General features: G+C 33.9%; 1 pseudogene; it reads right to left on the bottom strand.

Annotated features, from left to right (window-relative positions):
* Window positions 1-3,667: 3,667 nt before the first annotated feature.
* On the bottom strand, window positions 3,668-21,572 carry LOC149566668 (uncharacterized; annotated as a pseudogene).
* Window positions 21,573-23,596: the final 2,024 nt, after the last annotated feature.

Here is a 23,596-nt window from a genome sequence, read left to right as displayed (position 1 = left end):
TAAACATGAAACATAACATATTCTTTAACACATTTGTCACAAGGATTTTACATGGAAACCCAATTTTGGAAAAACAACCAGTAACATGCTACTCCTTCTCACTTTTCTGAACTGATTCCCTATGAAAGGCCAACCTTGTTAAATGTTACAATACACATTATTAAATGTGACCTAGTTAGAGGATATCAATCACCCTATTAGGAGTGAGCCTTATTAGAGGAATTTAGATCATTCACTTGGAACGTCACCCGGTTAAAGGATTTACAAATGACTATTAGGTCAACCTTAATCCAAAGGATTTACCGTAGACTAGTACAATGATTAGAAAGTAACAATAAGGCTTGATTTGATAACAAATTACAACTCACTTCCATATTACATATCTTTGTTTCAATCCTCCATTTTGCTTGGCTTTCACACACTTCAACTCTGATAGCTTGTTCACCCTTCAAGCATTCATACTCTTAAGTCTTCTTGCTTTGCTTGCCAATAGCATTATCTTCTAATCGATCACTGAATGAAGCAATACCTTAGACCTCTTGTCTAACTTAGGTTCTTGAACATGACCCCATCTTGCTTCTGACCAGCCATCTCTATAAATAGAGAATTGAGATCTTTTGTCATTCAACTTGAATCATCCATTTTAGGGTTAGGTAGGATTAGGTAGGATTTAATGAATCTACCCATTTTTTCATTTGAGTCCATTCTAGAAACTTCTTTAATCCTCTTTAAATTTGCCTCAAAATGGTTTACCATGAATAATGTGCCACCAACTCATCACAATTATCTTCTACACACTTCACAAAATTCAAGGAAATAAAATAGTCAGCTCAAATTCGTCAAATCTATGATTTAACATGAATACTGGCACTTGACATTAATATGTTGTCACTCGATGTCCAAACTATTCTTCTAGATGTATTTAACTAGATCATTTGACAAATACTAAAGTTTACTAGTGCTCAACATCAACTAAACTTTACTTGGCGTACACTATATCACTCGGCATACATTGAACTTTCACTTTGCTTACCTCCAACTGATTTTTTTCTCTTCTTGCACTAACTTTTCTTAGCACCTACTATCCACTCAGTCAAGCTTGGTAGACTTAATTCTTCTTACTTGTTCTTCTAGACTTAGTTAGTGTATCCAACCTTTGCAGCCTTAAGTAGATAATCAATGCAATATAACATCACTGTCTTAACTGATCTTTGTACTCCTTTTTCTTACCATAACTTAACCTTTCCTCTAGGTGCTTTTTTTATCTCATTTGATCAAAAGCTCCTCATCAATCAAACAAATGATATTTACTCAAATCAACTAGGTAGTTTTCTTACCAACAATTAGCAGGTTTGACATCAGTGACAAAACAATGATTGAAACACATTATCATACTTATGTCAATCTATTTTTAACATAAGTTTCATGAAATTATATAGTTTCCTAGATGTACTACTTTGGTTAAAACTTATATAAAGAAATGGGATTACATGTGTTTATTTATAGATGTGCATACCATTTTCCTTTCTTACTTTTAATGGGTAGGATCTTACAGCTATGTATTGTGAGCAAGGATTGATATATGTATTAAATGTCTATCATGAATTAATGGAATGAATATATACTATGAATTATTTCATGCATACTAATTTGTTACATGAATAAGTGAAAGGAAGGAGTGCATAAAAAGGAATTAATAGCACAGTTATGCAGCCACCTGATATTTATGAACTACTGAAGATCGGGTCATCTTAACTACCAACCATTGCACAAATTTAGAAGTCTTTATGTCATGTATTTTTTGAAAGACTGATTCCATCAAGATGTGTGCCATGATTTTGTAATTTATTACATTGCTAAGTTCTCGTTGTTGAAGCTAGATATTAGGAAAGTTAGTTTTTGTAGCTGCTTTAAATAAAGCTATTGAATTGGACCCTGGATATAGTTTAGCAAAGTTTGTCATTGCAATAGAATTTTTCAAATATAGATTATCATTTTCAACTTGTACTATTTTATGACTTGATATCAATAAAAATTGTTACTATTGTGTTTTAGTATTTGAAGTTTACATCTATAGATGTTCACTCATCTCAAGGGGCCCACTTAGTGAGTGAACCTGATTGGTAGAATTAGCTTTCATTGTGATAGGATTAAGTAAGAACTTTGTTGTTCTTGCAACCGTTGGTAACATAACTAATAGTTGTTCCTATAGCAAAGACAAACAACATAGAATACTATTTGTATTTCATTTTTTCCATTTAGATAAAAGTTTCTTACACTTTTATATAGATTAAGTGTTTCTATTCTTATTTATATAGGATAGAAATGATAGTTAAAGAGGTTTAAAACATATACTTTGTCGACATCATTTCAATTTTATGTCCCTGGTCAATTAAGTAAATGGGTCTAATGAATAGTTTTGGATGTTATTCTAGATGTACAATTTATATGCACAAACCTTAGTTTCCAGTTTGATCATTTTACCAAGTAGAGTTGATAAGTACTTTCAACACATTTTATGACAATATATGTCCCTAGGGGTCCTAGGAAAAGATGACACCTACAACTATTGGATTGTCATGGAAAATGTTTGATGAAGATGACACCTGCAACTACTAGATTGTCATGTATACAAGTGAAAAAATGATTGCAACATATGAAATTAAGTGTACCACATAAGATAATGATGACTACATTTCTACACCTCCAAATTTGGTGGTGGTTGCATATTGAATCAATGTACCTCAGAGCCTTCATGTGAAGTCTTTGTCATTTCTTCATAAGATGATTTATCTTCTAGTTCAACCACAAGAATAACTCTATATATTGACCTTACATTATATTTTTTCATTGTGATTAGATCTTCCCTGTAAGGGTCTCTATTTGGATGAACAACAAACTGTCATAGAAAACTTGTGATAAAGATGACACTTGCAACTACGAGACACTCATGGGAAACTTGTGCTAAAGATGTCACCTCCAACTACTAGTCTATCATTGAAAACTTGTGATAAATATGACACCTCCAACTACTAGTCTTTCATGGATAACTTATGATGAAGATGACACTTGCAACTATTGGACTATCATGGAAAACTTGTGATGAAAATGAAACTTGCAATTACTAGACTATCATGAAAAACTTGTAATAAAGATGACACCAGCAACTACTAGATTTTAATGGAAAGCTTTTGATGAAGATGACACCTACAACTACTCATCTTTCAAGGAAATCTTGTGATGAAAATGAGACCTACAATTATTGGGCTTTCATGGATAACTTGTGATGAAGATGGCACCTCCAACTACTAGAATGTCATGAAAAAATTGTCTCCCTCTTGTTTCAAATTGGAGGAGAGAGAGATAGTGAGAGAGAGAGAGAGAGAGACTGGGGCACCTATAGAATGGTATCCATACATTCACCAAAGCACTTATCAACATATTTCATTATTTCAAGATCTATGCTAAATTAGCTATCAATGTCAAGCATCAATTTTTCTAGTCATGTTTGAGAAGAATATTATTGTAGGTTTCCTTGTTTGTCATTATGATGCACCCTTGGCTTAATTTCAAACCCTTCTTCCTCCTATTCTTGACATACACATGAAAATCCATCACTAAATTTTCCTACATGATAAAAATCAAAGAGAAAGTTGAGTAAAATGAATCAACATACCTCAGAGCCTTCACAGGAAGTCTCTGGCATTTCTTCAGAAGATGATTTATCTTCTGGTTCAATCACAAGAATCTCTCTCCTATATCCAGACCTTACATTGTATCGTTGATTACAATTAGGTCTACCCTATAAGGGTACCCATTTAGATGAACAACAAACTAAATGATTCTAAGATCCACAGCCTAAGTTCTAGAAGCTAAACTTTCCTTGATAGAATTGGTATTTGAATATTTGTATAAAACCCCCTATGCATCCTTCCATCACTACACTCTTTCTATGGTTGGATTTTGGAAATCTTTGGTAATACATATGTTTTCCTTATAGTGTTTTTTTTCTAATTACTCTCTCAATATTCTGAACCAAATGATGAAGTGATTGAAAAATGCCATGGTTCTAATGCATCCCAGGTATGGCTCATTCAAAGCATGAAACTTGGGATTTGGAATTTTTTTTTATAGTGCCCTAGTTGATCCAATAATTTATTTGATGAAATTAATCCATTTGAATGTAGTTTCTTTATTAAATAGGCCAAATTAGGCCTATCACACCTTTGTAAAATTGACTATACTTTTACATAGACATGACAAAATTGTGTTATGTCTAGTAAAGTCATAGTAGACATAACATGGTTGCATTATGTGTAGTATATTCATACTAGACATAACATGATCACGTTATGTTTAGTACAATAGTTTAGTCATACAAAGCATAATGTGATTATGTTTTGTTAACACAAAAGCATGATCATTTTTAGGCTTGGTAATAGGCTTGTTTCACTACCCAAAGACTTGGGTTGATATATTTTCCATCTTCTAAGATCAATTCTCGTCTTTGACTTTATTAGGTTTGGAAATGGTGAAGTGGTTATCTCTAACATTACCACCATAATCTCACATATTTTCTTACCTTTTTAACCATATAATTTATTTAATTTTTGGACAAGATTAGCATTGAGAGGTTGATTTTTCTATATTAGTGTCTTGGCAGTCCTCTCAGACATATGTCTACCATTTTTAACTAACTTTTGATCTACTTAACCAAATGGAAAATAAATTACATATTATTTTTCTACACATGACTTTATACACTTTTTTTAGAAATGTTGATTTTAGATTTTTTGATGCAAGTTATGCCCAACACACGAAGATGTATAAGAATTTTGGGATGAAGTCACTCAAAAAAAACATAAAAACAAATTACTCATCATAAAATTATGAAAAATTACACAACTTATATATCTCTCTCTTATCTATCATCCTACCAAAGGGTTTTTCAAAATACTAAATATAACTATATGTTTTGTTGAGCGCACAGAAATAATTATGTTATATTTTTCAGCAACAAATAGGAACCATTTTTTGTGTGTGCGAGGTTTGACCCTCTTAATCTTCTCAATTTTTTAAGAACCTTACTAGTTTAGAAACTAGATTTAGATTACTACATTTTTTGTGTTTTACACATTTTCTCATTTTGAGTGCATGACCTTCAAATGAGTCTTCCAAGATCAGGTTTACCTGACTTCAAAAAAAAGGTGTTCACTTATACCCCCTTTTGGCACACCACCTTGGTGCATATACCCAACCCTAACTAGGGTTTCTATTCCTCAATTTTCTATAGGTCATTTTCTTTATTAAAATATAGATATTTTAATTATTTAATCTTCTCGTGTACATTTAATGCACTTTTATTACTAATATTTTTTAAATTTTCTTTTCTCCATTTAATTACTTATGCAAAATACTTTTAAAATCATAATTTAATATTTTAATTAATAATAATAATTAAAGCCTATTATTTAAATGAAACACTAATTTAATCATTAATAATTAAATAATTACATCAAACATATTAAATCTTTAATCTTTTAATTCTTTTTATCTAATTTCTCAAATTGGATTTTAAAATTAAATCTTTCAAACTAAAGCACATACTTAATTAATTAAATACCCTCATATTTTGATATTTTCTTTTCAAATCAAATAATATTTAATAATTCTAGGTATTTACCAAGAAAACAACATAGCCAAATTTACATAAAGGCAACATAAGCATGACCAACCAAAACCAAAATTGAATAACACATGTAAACATAAACTCACAAGTTTCAAAAGGGTAGAAAGTTAGATACAAGTCCTCCTTCTTAGGACAAGATTGGACTTGAACATTATCTGCCCATTCTTACCACTGATTTATTATGATAGGGTATGCTCGTCCTGACAATTCAAAGAAGTTGATGTTTGATACCTGCAAACCTGTATAAAAGATGAGCATGTACATGCACGTGTATATATCTAAGCTAAATAGGCAATGGTGGGGAGTGGTGCATCATGAAGATCCTAACTAGTAGGTGGCTATGACTCCCTCCCTTAACCATATCAAGCACATCTAATAGAAATATAAAACACACACACACACACACACACACACACACACACACACACACACACATGCAAGTATGGGGTATGAATAATAGTAATTTCTTAATATAAATAAAATCATATTCTAACATGAACATCTGATCATCATGAAGACATAATAAACATCTTTCAAAGACACGTCATATGACATCATCGTGAAAGTAATTTCATTAACTAATTAAGAGCAATTAAAGAAATGCCATTGCAAGTAGGAAATCGTTACTACCTAACATAATCAATTACTCAACATATCAAAGTATTACATTTCAAGTATCAATTAAAAGCTAATAAATTCATGAAAGAGTCATATAGGAATTTAGCCATGAATTTTATAATGATAGAAAGGGATGGGTATTACATCCTCCTCCCTTAAAAATAGGCTTACTCTTAGAAGTCAACTATTACTACTAAGTTAACTTAAAAGTCAAATGTACTACCCACAAGTAATAATTAGAGGCAAATAGGAAATTGACACAATCAAATTTATTAAATATACACATCCAAATACTAAGAATAATATGGCTCTAGTTTAAGCATAATTCAAAAACCACATTGATCAAACATTCATCTTGAAATAATTTATTTATAAGTTTAGATTGATATTCAATACGCACCCTGAAAGATATTCAAAGTTTACCATTACATTCAATAATGAGTTGAGAATCTAACGCAATCCTAATTAATTCAACATTCATAAAATAATAATTAATGTAGCATTCATGCAACCATGTGATCCAAATGCTTTTCCTTTTTATAGACAGTCATAATGCAATCTCATAGTGTCCTCCCTTAAACGTATTATTAGAGGTCCTTAACAAACTTGATAGAAATAATACCTATCACATAACAGGGCCAAAAATACCAAGCATTCAAATAGTTGCCATAGAATTCAAATGGAGAACCCAAGTGGGTGAATATTGAGTTTGACTACAAATCATAAAACACCTTGCAAGAATTTCAATAGTAAATTAAGGGTGACCAGTGTCACAAAATAGATAGTGAAAAGAGAACAATGTGACTAATCCAAGGATAAAAAAGTTCAAAATGTCAATGCTAGCCCACTCACAATATGGACACATCATAAATAACCATGAATTTCCACAAGAACATGTTTCACAAAACAAGGTGACTAGTGGTAGTCACATTCTAGGGAGAAATTACTTCACAACATCCAGGTGTCTAGTTTACTAGATGCGGTAGAGAATGCACTTAAACATGAAAATGAATAGATAGAAAATTAATGATTGTTACAATTATCTTTCATGTTGCCTAATCACTAGTACATTTGGGTTCATTTTTTAACCTTTATTGGTCGAATTCTTGACCCAGTTTTCGACCAAATTTGACCAACCCATTGGTCAATATTTTTCTAGTCAAAATTTTGACCAACTCATTGGTTGGTCAAAATTTTGACCAATCTATTGGTCGAAAACCTACCAAAGCCATTGTCTACATTCATATAGGAATTGGTCAAAATTTCAACCAATGAAGCTTGAAATTTCGACCAACAAAGGTAGAAAAAAATTTACACGTTGGTGGAAATTTTGACCAACAAAGGCAAAAAAAATTTAGCCGTCGGTGGAAATTTCGACCAACAAAGGTAGAAAAAAATTTAGGCGTTGCTGGAAATTTTGACCAATGAAGGTGGAAATTTTGACCAACAAAGGTAGAAAAAATTTAGGTGTTGGTGGAAATTTCGACCAACAAAGGTAGAAAAAAATTTAGGCATTGGTGGAAATTTCCACCAACAAAGGTAGAAAAAACCCAGTCGTTGGTGGAAATTTCGACCAATGAAGGTGGAAATTTCCACAAATAGCTAGGTGTAAATTTTTTTCAAGCATTCTATAAAACAATTCACATGTCTTGCCTATGATATGACATTTTACATGCATCCTACACTCTCGCATCCGGCTGATGATGGATTACGCAAAGTGATCTGAAACCATGATTCTAAAAAACACACACAATCAAATCCAAAATGAACTTGCACTACAAATGGATTGTGGAAATTTGATATTGTTAATTTTGCATGCATGTCTACTAAGACAAATATATGTTTAAGTTGTGATTGTCCTGGTAGACATGCATCCAACTTTACCAATATTAGATTTCCACAATCCATTTATAGTGCAAGTTCATTTTGGATTTGATTGTGTGTTTTTTAGCATGATGGTTTCAGATCACTTTGCATAATCCATCATTAGTCGGATGAGAGAGAGTGCAGGATGCATGCAAAATGTCATATCGTACGCAAGGCATGTGAACTTTTTTATAGAATGCCTAAAAAACACCAACAGTAACTAATATGAAGAATATATAATTAGTTATATGATTGAGACAAATCATGGACTAGTGAGTTGGTCAAAATTTCAACCAAAAAAATTTTGACCTTGAATTTGGTCAAAATTTGGTCAAAAATTTGACCAATAAACATTAAAAAATGAACCCAAATGTACTAGTGCAAGTATGCTCACCAAGTTGACTCTTTGAGTTCAGTCATCAAGTCACCCCACCAAAGTGCCTCATCAAGGTTAGTCTTTAGGTCTACTCATCGAGCTTGCTCACCAAGTCAACTCGCCATGTCATGTCTCTAAGTGGCCTCGCTAAGTTGGCTCGCCAACTTGCCCCACCAAGTTGTCATTTTAAGCCCACTCACCATGTTAGATCGCCAGGCTAACTCCCCAAGTCAGCTCGCCAAGATGACAATTGAAGTACACTCACCAAGTTAACTGTTCAAGTGTGCTCACCAAGTTGACTCAGAGTTCATTCATCAAGTCACCCACCAAAGCACCTCATCAAGGTCAATCCTTAAATCAACTCACCAAGTCAGCTCGCCAAGTTGCCTCACCAAGTCGGCTTTCCCACATGTCCCACCAAGTCCCCAAGTCTGCTCGCCAAGCTGACAATTCAAGTGCGCTCACCAAGTCAACTCTTTAAGTTTTCTCACCAAGCCCATCCCCTAGGTCAACTCTTCAGGTCAGCTTGCCAAGTCACTCCCACCCAGTCACCTCAATGAGTTGACTCTTTTAGTTAGCTCACTAAGTCATGTCACCAAGTTGACTGTTCGAGTACGCTCACTAAGTTGACTCTTTAAGTTCACTCATCAAGTCACCCTACCAAAGCGCCTTATCAAGGTTAGTCTTTAAGTCTGCTCACCAAGTCAGATTGCCCAATTTCTACACCAAGTTGACTCACCATCTCACCTCACCAAGTGGACTTGCTAAGTTGGCTTGCCAACTTGCCCCACCAAGTCAACTATTCAAGTATGCTTGCCAAGTTGACTCTTTGAGTTCGGTCATCAAATCACCCCACCAAAGTACCTCATCAAGGTCAATCTTTAGGTTCGCTCATCGAGCTTGCTCACCAAGTCAGCTCACCATGTCACATCTCTAAGTAACCTTGCTAAGTTAGCTCGCCAACTTGCCCCACCAAGTTGCCACTTTAAGCCCACTCACCATGTTAGATCCTTAGGCCAGCTCTCCAAGTTAGCTTGCCAAGCTGACAATTGAAGTACACTCACCAAGTTGACTCTCTAAGTTAGCTCACCAAGTCTGCCCCCTAGGCCAACTCTCCAGGTCAGCTCACCAAGTCACCCCCACTTGCCCCACCAACTCGCCATGTCAGCTCTCCAAGCTGACTCCCCTAGTCAGCTTGCCAAGTCGACAATTCAAGTACGCTCACCAAGTCGACTCTTTATGTTCGCTCACCAAGTCTACCCCTTAAGTTAGCTCACCAAGTCACCCCCAGCCAATCACCTCAATGAGTTGACTGAATAAGTCAGCTCACCAAGTCGGCTCACCCAATGGTTTTACCACCTTGCCTTAGCAAGTTGGCTTGTTATGTGTGCTTGCCAAGTTGCCCCACTGAGTTGCTTCTCTAAGCCCACTCACCATGTCAGCTCACTTGTTTAGCTCACCAAGTCAACTGTTCAAGTATGCTCTTTACGTGGGCTCGCCAAGTCACCCCACCAAGTCATGTCAATAAGTCGATTGTTCAAGTACGCTCGTCAAGTTGACTCTGAGTTCGCTCATCAAGTCACCCCACCAAAGCACCTCATCAAGGTCAATCTTTGAGTTTTCTCACCAAGTTGACTCTCCAAGTGGCCTTGCTAAGTCAGCTCACTAACTTGCCCCACCAAGTCGCCACCTTAAGCCCACTCACCATGTAAGATCGCCAAGCCGGCTCCCCAAGTGAACTTGCCAAGCTGACAATTCAAGTACACTCACCAAGTCAACTCTTTAAGTTTTCTCACCAAGTCCACCCCCTAGGTCAACTCTCCAGGTCATCTCGCCAAGTCACCCCCACCTAGTCACCTCAACGAGTTGACTCTTTAAGGTAGCTCACCAAGTCAGCTCATCCAATCATTTTACCACCTTGCCTCAACAAGTGGGCTCACTATGTGTGCTTGCCAAGTTGCCTCACTGAGTCACTTCTCTAAGCCCACTCACCATGTCAACTCACTTGGTTGGCTCACCAAGTCTACTACTCAAGTATGCTTGCTAGGTTAGCTCACCAAGTCAGCTCACCAAGTCACCCCACCAAGTCATGTCACCAAGTCAACTTTTCAAGTATGCTCACCAAGTTGACTCTTTAAGTTTGCTCATCAAGTCACCCCACCAAAGTGCCTCATCTAGGTTAGTCTTCACCAAGTTGCCTCACAAAGTGGACTCACCATCTTACCTCACCAAGTGGATTTGCTCACCAAGTTTTCCCCCTAGGTTGACTCCCCCAGGTCGACTCACTAGGTGGGCTTGCGAAGCCACCACCCCACCATGTTGCCTCAACAAGCTGACTCTTTAAGTCTGCTCACCAAGTCATCTTGCTGAGTCACCTCAACGAGTTGACTCCTTAAGTCTGCTCACCAAGTTAGCTCTCCAAGTTGTCTCACCGAGTCGACTCACTATCTTGTCTCACCAAGTGGGGCTCTCTACATAGGCTTGACAATCTGCCCCACCAAGTTGCCTCTTTAAGGTTGTTGACAATGTTAGCTTGCTAGGTCTATTCCCAAAGTTGACTCACCAAGTCAACTATTCAAGTATGCTCACCAAGTTTCCTCACCAAGTTTGCTCGCCATGTCGGCTCGCTGAGTCAGCTCACCAAGTCACCCCTCTAAGTCGCTTAAAGCAAATAAAAATTTGGAGTATTGTGCAAGTCTAAATAATACTATCATTTTATATTTATAAAAAAACTTGCTTGGAAAAATAACGAAGTGTTCTCCCCTTAGATTACTTCCCATTTAACAAACCAAGGAAAATGCAATTGATATATTTATCAAATAAGAAATAACATCAACAAGAGTAACCATGCCATCTCTTAGCATTCTCATTATTTCCATTGGCACATAAAGAACTAGATTGCACTTCACAATGCCAAAATCTTGAGCAGAATTCATTGTGGGAAGAGGCAAGTTATGTTTCCTTGGCAGGTGTTAGCTAGCAATCATTTCATATAACATCTTATAAAAGAATTCCTAAAGCTAACCACATTTTGAAATGAGATAACAACTAATATATATCATTTCAAACTCAATTTATTCCTATTTGTGCATAACATTAGCAAGTTAGTGTTATGCCAAGAGAATGGAATTTATTTATCCTCTTGACTCTAACAAACACAAAGGGCCATTCTTGTCACTCTTTAGAGGTAAACCATAAACTCTGAAGAGACACTAAGCCAAAATTATTGGGCACACAAAGGTCAAAAAACATGGCAAATGTATAGGACAAATAGAGTTAACTTTTATGAAAATGATAAATATCTCCTAGCAACAATTGAAAAAGGTTCAAAGCACATGCCTCCTAATATAGCTTTAATAGCATTTTTGGACGAGATGTTATCATAGCAGACAAACACTTAGTTGCTGCCCTCCAAACCTTCCAACTGATATCCTCATCATCGCTATATTCATTAGCACTCTATCTACATCAACAGAATAGTATTCACATGTTGGTCATAAAATTCATAATTACATGAAAATAAAAGACACCATTGTGCAAAAATTAAATTGTCTCAAGAAAATTATTCTCTTAATCAATTTTAACATACTCATCCTCCTCTCCATTACTCTCTTCTATATCTTCTTCAATATTATCAGTGTAGTTTGGATCATTACTTATGTAGTCCAAAGCAAGTTCCAAAATCGTATCACAATAAATAGCCACATCTCTGGCACAACATAGGACAAAACTCTCCAATGCCTACAAATTGCATCTTTAAGGTGATTATTTATAGATTTTTGAATAATCAGGGTTTTCTATTTGAAGAATGAAATTTGAAGATTCATTTCACAAAACATACATATACTTTCAATATAGATGATATGAACTTTTAAAATGGAACCACTAATGTTAACAAATAGTGTGAGATGAAAATACATAATTTCTCTACAACCAAACTCTTTTAACACCTGCAAACTATATTCTCTTAGCTCCTCATTAGCTTTAGATGCACTTTTACAATAGTTAATAAGTAGGGGAACAGTTTCATTTAGATGTGGTCCAAACCTATACCCAACAGCTCGACTGCAAGGGGAAAGGACATATATTAGAATAAGACTATAGCATATATAGCTAAAGGCCATTGATGATACATTGATGAACACGTGGACTACAAGATTAAAAAATGGAAACAAAATATAGAATCACATTTTTAAGTAACATAAAATTTAACAAATGTTATATTGTTTTTATATTTTCTATATCAGTTAGAATATTCAATTATTTTTCAAAATGCCTTCACTTTTTTAGCTTCTAAAACCATTTTTCCCATAAGAACCAACCATTAACTACCCAACACAGAAATATATTATTATTAAGTAGGAGATATTTTCCATAGCAAGTCAAATTATGATATTGCTATGCGGATTCAACTTTGTAGATTTTAAGTCAAACTCATTGACCCATGTTTCATGAGTAATAGTTCACAAGGACTCATCTCTCATGAGAATGAATGGAACACTTAGCACTCATTGCAATTAGATGATGCTCATAGGTGGTGGATAAGCTAATATTATAATTTATTAACTATAAACTAACACTATGGATCATAAACAAACAAAAGACTAGTAGACTGAAAATGTTTTCTTAGCAACAATAGTTGTCTATTCATTTAATGTGACAATAATGTATTCAAAGCCATGCATGAGAATCTCAAAAGAAGTTCAGCCTCCACTGTTTGACTATCATGGCTATACTAGGATAACTGTGGTACAAGGGGTGAATTGATAAATCTATCCCTACAATTGAGACTGACAATAGCAACAAATAAATAAGCAATATTTGAGAGAGATTTAAATAACATAGATCACCTGGAAGGCTCTTAAGGTTGGTGCTAGATGACAAAATTAGAGGTTTGAAAAGCATAGTTGAATTACTAGTCACAATGGGAAATAGAGGCTTGCTGCCTACCACTTGGAGAGCTAATGTGGATCCAGAACTACAACATTTCTCGTTCCTATACATGTGATTTGAGATATAACAATGCCTTAATATTGACTATGAAACTCAGTCATTGCTTCTTTATAGTCAGTTCTTCAATTTATATTGCCAAAGCATTGATGAGAAATATCATCCAGTGTGAATTTGTAATCTACTCAAGTAATCTGGTTCCAGATGTTTGGTGTAATAGGATCATAATGTACTAGTCATTTGAGTTCTTAGTTTTCAATATTGGAATCAAATTTAAAAATCAAATTATAGTGTCATTCAAACTTACCATATCTAAAGGGATATAGTGGCTGAAAGTGCATATTAGATTTTTGGCACTAAATATGATGGCTGGAAATTGCATATCAAACCTGTGTAGGATAATATTAGTCTTTCTATTGTAGATCATACTTCATATCATACCTTAAAGTGGTCATTTACTAGTCCCAAAGTGGTCTACAGAAGCCTACAATAGCTAGCTAACATCTGGATGTGATACATGTTGATTATATGGCATTAAAACCTATGGATTGAATTGTTACAGTTTGATTTGTGACTGATAATAGGTCTGTAATCTCTCTTTTTAGTCTTAGCAGTAAATAATAAACTCATATTTTGCCATATCATTTAGTTGTACATGTTTTGATTCATTGCATAGTCATTTCCTTTAATCATTTGTAATGTTTTATCATAAACAAGCATCAAAGTGAACTCAGCCAAAGTCAGATCAGAATTGCCGAACTCAAAAACATCACCATTCCTGGGAGTCCAAAACATACATCAAACCAAACAAAATGGAAAAATTGGATCGAGTTTGGGTGGGGATCTTTCACAATTACTTATTGATGCTTAATCTATCTTGTGGTCTTGAGGATTTGCAAAACCTCGTCGAGTTTGGTGAGAGATGACAGCATTTGGATCCATGACTGTACCATGCATTGTCTTATCTTCCCAAAGGTTCTTTCTCTTCTTTCTCCTAGTACTTGATGGACAATAACTTCACTATCTTATTCTTATCATTTAGGTGCTTGCTTTCCAAGGTAAAACATAATATCACAATTTGACTTGCTGTGGAAAATAGTTAAGAACCAAGATTGATGTACAACAATTTAAAAATACAGATAAAATGTGCTTTTCTTGTTGAGGTGTAAGTGGCATTTGTTGTTGCTTCTATTGTTGTTGAATGGGTGTAGCTCCAGACTACCTAACATTAGATCGTTGTCCTTGTTGTGGTTGAACCAGAGGAAGATAGAAATTTGGAATAGGTGCATTTCCTAGCCTAATACCAGGGACAAGTTGCTGCTGATAACCAAATCTACCAACGTATGACAAAATTGGCATCAGATCATAAACTACCAACGAAAACAATGCTGAATGAAGAACTTGCAAAAATTTGGAATGGTTTTCCAAGCATGACATGCTAAAAAGGGCAATTTGTTCTTATATAAGAACATAACAAATAAAAGCTGATGAACATTAAGCTTTTCATTTTAGATCGGTCACAAAACAAAAGTTGACACATCCTTTTCTTCAAGATGAGCATAGAGCCATTTGCAAGGTATCAAAATTAACTTTGAATTGATTAGCACAGATTAACAACATCAGCAGCAAATATATCAAATAATATGAATATATATCGTATTTACTTGAGGTGTCATGAGTGTGGGTGGCCCCTATCCACAGAACATTGGTTGGCTTAGACCTAGACCTCCAGGAGGGTATATAGGAAGACTACGCATCTGAGAGAACTAAAGGGAGACTTGCAATTTAATTTAAGTTATGGTATTTAGCATTCCAACTGATAGATTGGACTTGTGAAGATATACTAGTAATATGATCCAAGGTATCTAATGTTTCAAAGATTTTTAATAAACCTTGACTGAACACTTTGATTTAAGCTTGACTCGTCATCTCTAGTGGGCATCTATTCAATGGGATTCCAACTTGCACGCTTTGGTACTCAAAGAGAAATAGATGTAAATGGAGAGAGCATGTTCTAACATTTATGGTCATCCAATTTTAATTTTAGTCTTTGCAATTTTGCACAATACCTTTGCAAGGAAGGAAACCCTCAAGCTAGTTGGATAGTTCAGATGCAAATGTCAATAGTCCTTGGTTTAGTTACTATTCTGGGAATTGAGTTGAACTTGTTAATTTTAGATTTGTGGTTGTGAAGGAAATTGAGAAAAACTTGTCTGCTACCAACAAACCCATTTATACCACCTAATTTTGCACTGAGGAAACCCTCAATCACCTTTTGACGAGTAAGGTGTTGAGGAAGATTAGGACTATAATCAAGAGCTGCTTGTCAAGCCCATGTTGTAAATTGCAGACTTATAATTATATAAAAACTAGGCATTGCAATCAAATTTAATAACAATCCATTGTAAGAGGCTAGCCCCTACTAAGAAAGGAAAAAGGGCAGATGCTAGTTTGAAAGGTTGAGTAAGATTCTAACAAGGGCCAACTACAACTAAATGGTACATTAATCCTAGCTACAAGTTTAAACAAAATATAATTATCAACTACTACTTAAATGCATCTGCAGGCTATGATCCCTCATGAACTATGATTAAGATTAAATAGACAATATTCAAAGGCAGTGCTTGATCATAAGGAGATGCATCCTTCAAAATGAGACAATACTAGTGAAAAATGTAACATTTCCCCACAATCAGGGATATAAAACGAGAGGTGGTTCATTTGTAGATAGCATCAAGAAAAATTGAAGAATAAGAAATCTAACTAACAAGGACATGAATGAAGCACAAATAAGAATGAATATTAATTAAGGAAATCAAACTATCATGTTTGAATTAGAAAAGAATCGGTGTATAAAACAACAACAATAAAGAATATAATAGAAAGTAACTGGTATGCAAGTATTCTTTTATTAATCTCCATATAAATTTGTTAAGAAGATGCAGTAGTAATGGTCTTCTCTCGTCAAGTATGCCAATCGTGAGATGGATGGACTAAGGGTTCTGCTCAGAGGCTCATTCCATGCCCTTGGCCTTGGTTGAGGAAGAATATCTCTGATCCTCTTAACAAGGAACATAAGATTAATAATTATTTATCTGATTTCCATCAGACATCATATTTGGGATCAATTTGAAAATGTTTGATAGAAAGATGCACCAATACTGGTTCTGTCATTAAATACGACAACTACAAGATGATAAACGTCCTGCCATTCTCATGGCCCAAGGGGCCATATGACTTGGACACTCATTATGTGCCCTTGAGTTTAGTTGAGGAGGATAGTCTCAACTCTCCCAGCATCCTATCAAGCTTTTCCACAGAATTCCTAATATGGTCAGCTATTAGAAGTATGTAGTGAGATGGATACAAGTGAATTTAGGGTGTTTTGTTTTCAATATCATTTGCATAATGATCATAAATGCTTGATACAATTTTCTCTAAATTGAATTGCAATTATGTATCTTATATATAGAATACTATTTATAAATAACTCGTGTTGTGGGACTTGTTTTTTTGGGCAAAATCCAATATATCCAATAAAGAGATCATTATGCTGCTTGTGCAGGAGCCCCATCATTCTGAAGAATCATACCATTTTTGGTAGGCACCTAAAAGGCAATTTCCATAAGGAGTTGATGCCTTCTATTAGTTAAGATAAAAACTTAAAATAGATCTTTAAAGAAAAAACTTGCCTACAAGCGCAGTAAAGGAATGGCTATTGAATGCCCTATGATTGACTGGGATTAACTTCTTAAGTTTTAGTGTCAAAGCTTATGCCATTGCACAGAAATACTCATAACCCAAACATGGATTCAATGAAGAAATATATGTCTCTACCACTAATTAAAACTACAGAGTTCTCTGACTAAATTGATAGTTAATTAATAGTAGAATAAAAAGTTTTCATATTCTGGACCAAAATTTTATTGTCAAGTGTAACTGCTAAAAATTTTATTGGTTAGTGTGGTATATGTAACTGGATTCAGAATACATCCTCTGTCCCTCATTGTCAAAATAACCATCTCAACATCAATGGATTTTCTGTGAATACATAAACAATGAACAATTTTTCTATAATTGACAACAAATGGAACATGTAGCAATCACATGGCTCATAATAGGAAGATTTTCTATAGGCACGTGTGCAAATTTTGCATAACCTTCCAATAAGTACATTACAAGTTCTTTCATTAGGAACAGGCCATTTGGACTCTAGTGCCAATGGGAGTCGGCTGTGAGCTTCGATCCAGCCACCTACATTACATACTAGATAAATTTAAGGAATTGGAACTTGTTCGTTGGATAGATTGGCTATCAAATTGTTTCAAATGTATTCAAATTGACAATTCTAATTATATGTGTATGTTACAAGAAAACTTGATGAATATTGAATTTGGCTGATAGGGAATCCAATGTTCGTAAAATTTGGCAGATATAACCCATCAAAAAGTACTATAACGTAGAAGCTAAACATGATTGTAGTCTATCCCCTACCATTTTTGAGTTCTTAGAAGAATACCATTTTCATATTCAAGATGTGTAGAAAGGTAGCTCCAAATGCATTCACACTTGTACAGAAGACCAATAAAATATGCAAAGCCCTTAATATCCATACACAAAAAAACAAAAAAAAATAATGGCTATGCTTTTAGAGACCCAACATATAAACAAATCACCAAACATCTCTCATCAACAACTATTAGGTTATCTTTAACTTGCTTCTAGATCTTGATTGCATGAGGAGATTCTACATTTTGGATCACATTTATGTATCTCCTTCCTCTCTTGAACATATTAATAATATATCAATTGATTCAATGGGAATGTCAAAAAAATAGATATACAAACAAAAGTGAACCCATTTTGTTGTTGGCATTAGCAAATATTGCATTTGTCATATACCTAGAATTTGCCAGATGTTGGATATGATAACTCGAAATTAAATTTTGTTGAAAATGAAAATGAAAATGAAAATTTGATTCAATTATGATTCCAACTGACAATTTCAATTCCACCTCTTGAATGGGATCAACATATCCTCATTTTGAACCAAAATGAAAATTCAAAACTTATTCCATTTTCAGTATGACACATCTAAATTGAGAACTATTTTTTTTTCAAATTTGTTCTTACCAATTAGATTAATTTGATTTAAACCTCATTATCAACAGAATTAGAACCAAGCATATTCTATCATGCTTACCTTGACATCGATGATATCCCCTGCAACAAAAACATTAGTCTACCCCTCCACATGCAAAGAGCTATCCACCCTGACAAATCCATGTTCGTCTATAGTGCCTGCAAATGTTGAATCCTTGAACCAAGATGTGCCCATTCTCTTGCCAATGAATACAAAGTAGGAATCTGCATTGATGATCTTCCCACTACTTGTAGTAAAGCTTGTTGTGGTCTCAGAAATGTTGTTCAAATCAATGCATTCGTTGAGGTACACTTCCACTCTCTTAGACTTGAGCCATGAGAGAACCTTTCTTGATGCATTTTCCCCCACAAATTCAAGAAGCCTAGAGCCAACATGGATGAGGACCACTTTCTTCTCTAAAAAATCTACCACTATCTCTCCTGCCAGTTCCACTCCAGTTGGCCCCCCTCCAATTATCAGGATTGTTTTTGAATCCTTAATCTTCTTATTGTCTGCAAGAAAGATATATTCAAATTAGGCAATTGTTGCTTTTCTTTGTAATAGCAAGATCTTAATGAAAATTCAAATAAACTTAATATATAAAAACCACATTCAAATCCACAATTCTCATTACCCACGATTTCTCATGAATGAAAACCCCCAATTTATAAATTCTAAACCCCAAATCCAAATCATATTTGTCCATGAGATGTTTTGATTTAGAATGAGTGCAAAACAGAATTCAAGAAAAGATACAATGACTATAGGATGAGCCATTCAAGCTGAAGACAGATGGTTTTAGAGTCATAAATAAGGAAGATATTTTATGTAAACATAAGCGACTAGAAAAGACAAGAAAGAGGCAGGCTGGATGATCAACTGCTAATTATTTTTTCATAGTATAAAAAGAGATCAATAAAACAAGTCATTTTTTTGGGATTCGAATGGTGTGTTTTATTAGCATCAATGTTTCTGTGATCTATCTTTTCACTCTTCCCAATCCTACACTTTCTCATCCTGCTCATGGTTTATGTAGTAGTGTGATCCATTACGTTGATGCTAAAAAATCGTATGTCCCTCTAAATCCTAAATCCAACTTGTATTTGTCCATGAGATGTTTTGATTGGCATTGAGTGCTAAACAAAAATTTAGTGAAAACGTAAAGATAACTAGTTCAAGAAAAGATACAATGACTTTGGAATGAATCACTCAAGCTCAAGACAGATGATTTTAGAGTCATAAATAAGGAAGAGATTCTAGGTAAACATAAGAGGCTAGAAAAAAAAAAAAGAGGCAAGCTAGGGGATCCACTACTAAGCTAATTATTGTTCATCCAATACAAAAAAAATCAATAAAGAAAGTTTTTTTAATATTTGATTGTGTGTATTTTTTAACATCAATGTTTTAGATCATACTACGTGATCCATCTTTTTACTTTTTCTAATCCTATACTCTCTTGTCTGATGATGAATGTTGATGCTAAAAAGTACACATAATCGAATCCAAGAAAAAATGCTTTACAAATAGATTGTAAAAGTTTGATAATATTAATTAAGAAAAAAGTATTTAAGGTGCCAAAGGTCCAAAAGGCTTAGTAGTTAGAACAATTCAAATCTAAAAAATTCTCATTTTTCTATAAAATAAATCATTTTGAAATTTTGATGATGGATGAAATTGAAGATTGACGATATGCTCACATGAACTAAATTCCCTATATGCTCAAGAACAGGACTAACCAAATGTTATAATTTATATACCTTTTCCAAACTATTTTTCGCAGAAGGAAATGTAGTTCAGCAATTCAAATCTAAAAAATTCTCATTTTTCTGTAAATCAAATTGATAATTGATAATGGTTGAGACTGAGGATTGACAATATGTTCCTACAAATCTATTGGACTAAATGCTAACATTTCTCTTCAGAATTCATTATGTGACTTAACCACTTCATATGTTCTATAAGTTGCATGATTGTATTGAATGTTAACAGGTCAATCTTTTGACATAATGGCAAACATGATAGCTAACAGAATCAAATTCCCTATATATACTCAAGAACAGGACTAATCAAATGTTTTAATTTATATTCCTCTCTCAAATCGTTTGACTCTCTCTGCTTTTCAAAGTTTTGCAGAAAAACGTTGTAGTTCAGCAATTCAAATCTGAAAAAATTTCATTTGTTGTAAATCAAATTGAAAATTGATGGTTGTTGAAACTGAAGATTGATGATATATTAGCAAGAAATAGGTTTCCTATATATAACCAATTGTTGTAATTTATATACCTGCTTCAAACTATTTGAATCTATCTGCCTTTCAGAAAAAATAGAAAGGATCGCAGTCTAGAAATTGAAAACTAAAAATTTATCATTTTTTGTAAATTATATTGTATCAAATTTCCACAATCCATTGAAATGTATGAATTATTTCTGAATTTGATTCTTACATTCTCTTATCGTGATGATAGATCACAGAATGTGATCCAAACATACACAATCAAGTCCATAAATAATTTATATAATTATATTGAAAATTGATGATGGGTGAATTGAAGATTGATGATATGTTCCCATAAATCAAGTTTCCTAAAAACTCAACCACATTACTAACTAAATGTTTTAATTTATTTACCTTCCTTAAACTGGTTGAACCTCTTTGCCTTTGTAGGAGGGCCATCATAAGCAATTCCAGTGGCAAGCACTAGATAATCATACTTCACTTGTTCCCTTGACGAAGTGATGACAGCCTCCTCTGTAACACATGTTACAATAGATATGACAAGCTTCCCACTTTTCAAATACTCCTCATGTAGAAACACACTTCTTTCCCCAAAGCTTGGCTCCACCATGCATCTTAACTTTGCCCATGGGATCTCAAAATAATCTTTCTTGTTTGAGCAAAAACAAATCCATATGAATTGGCTTGATTTCATGTTTGCAACTAACAAAAATGAAAAAAAATTAAGGGAGACTTAATCTCAAAATAATCTTTCCCAAAAAATTTAAACCCTACCCTGACGCTATTTTCTCTACAACTAAATGATAATAGAAAAGAAGTGAAATAAATTCAAGATGAATACACCTATCAGAGTAGATCTCGACATGTTGTGAATCCATACTGCGCTCTGTGTATGTTCTCCTGCCTCTTCCTATATATCACGAACACTAGTCCACCCAATGCTACTCTGAACATAACACCGACAACAACACCAACCTTCTTTCCAGCACTCATTCCCTTCGAAGAAAAAGATGAAGACTCTGTACCCTCCCCTATCTTTGAATCTTCTGCTTCAGCTAATAGATTGGGTGTAGGCATATTTTGCGACAAAAGAGAAACCATTAAACATGTTTTCTGGACTTATAATTATGCACAGCAAATCTGTCATGACTCATAATAGGATGATCTCACTTCCTATCATAAAACTAACCTATAAATCTACATTTACAGTGTAGATCTCTTTCTCTGGTCAAATAGCCCTGGTTCTTCAACTCCCGCACGTGCATTGAAGCTAAATATAATAAAATGAAATGGGCAGCATTTGCCCTTTTTACATATTAAGCTCGTGTTGGTCAAAATTTCGACCAACAAGGGCATAGATTAAAAAAAAGCCATATTTTCCCTTTCCATACCAACCAATTTAATAAATGGTCAAAAATTTTGGTTGAAAAATGACCTTAAATGTACTAGTGAATGCAATTATGGTCTCTAGTTTACTAACAATCATGTGGTATTTATTACAATGCTAAATAAGATTAAATCAAGACACATGAGTCTAAGCATCAACTAGAAATCAATGCCACATAAACATGTGCATAAACAACATAGTCTATCATACTATCTTAACAAGAAAAACTCCAAGTAAGCATTTTTTTAACTATAAAAGAAGTTTATTTTTAACAATAACAAAAGAATAGCTAGGATTCACAAGATGTTTGCACTGTATCTTGAGACATTAGGTTACACACACACACACACACACACACACACACACACACACACACACACACACACATTAATAAGTATTATTTTTAATCTAAAATTTTATTGTATCATAAACAATGGGTTTCTAAATTATAATTTGTTATATATTTCTACAATTCCTCAATTTTAACACTTTCAATTCAAGTTTCCTTCGTAGTAAGATCAATAAGTTTACTATCTCCATTCTACCAAAGACATTTCTTGATTCAAATTAATACAATAAACCACATAATCCAAATTGCAAGAATCCAAGAAGACACGAGGCAAACAAATCTTTTCAAAATAATTTCTACAAATGGGTTCTCAAACCCCACATCAATCTGATAATTGAAATTTAGGACAATCTATTGAATGCATAAATCCAAACTATCTAAAAAGTTATTTTCCTCCAATTCCAAGTTTGCCCTCCCAAATCTATGTGTCAGAAAAAGAAATACAAACCCTCTAATAAATATTCATAACCCTAGCTAGGGTTTCTATTCATTAATTTTCTAAAAGCCATTTGCTTTATTAAAATATAAATATTTTAATTGTTTAATATTCTCATGAATATTTAATGCACTTTTTATTTAAAATGTTAATTTTTTCTTTTCTTTTCTCCACTTAATTATTTATGCAAAACACTTTTAAAATCATAATTTATTATTTTAATTAATAATAATAATTAAAGTTCATTATTTAAATGCAACTCTAATTTAATCATTATTAATTAAATTTATTTTATTTATTTGGGAAAAGTGATCGAACCACTAAATATATATTAATAAAAACTAGTTCAAGTGCTCAACTAGGAAAGAACCAGAAAGAAAACCCCAACATCGTTACAATATGTACAAGTATCAAACATCGATATTTACAACCTATTATATCGATGAGAAAAATCTAAATTTCAAAGTGAGGGAATATTCCCACCAAAATTTGAATTTGTTGAATTTTTACATTTTCAATAACAATTCGACCAAAAGGCATGAAAGT

Source organism: Cupressus sempervirens, chromosome 3 (assembly GCF_028749045.1).
Source record: "Cupressus sempervirens isolate cs-2001-9-10 chromosome 3, ASM2874904v1, whole genome shotgun sequence".
In the NCBI taxonomy this organism is placed as follows: domain Eukaryota; kingdom Viridiplantae; phylum Streptophyta; class Pinopsida; order Cupressales; family Cupressaceae; genus Cupressus; species Cupressus sempervirens.
Note: the sequence above shows the minus strand (reverse complement) of the source record. Positions and strands in the feature narration are given on the sequence as shown.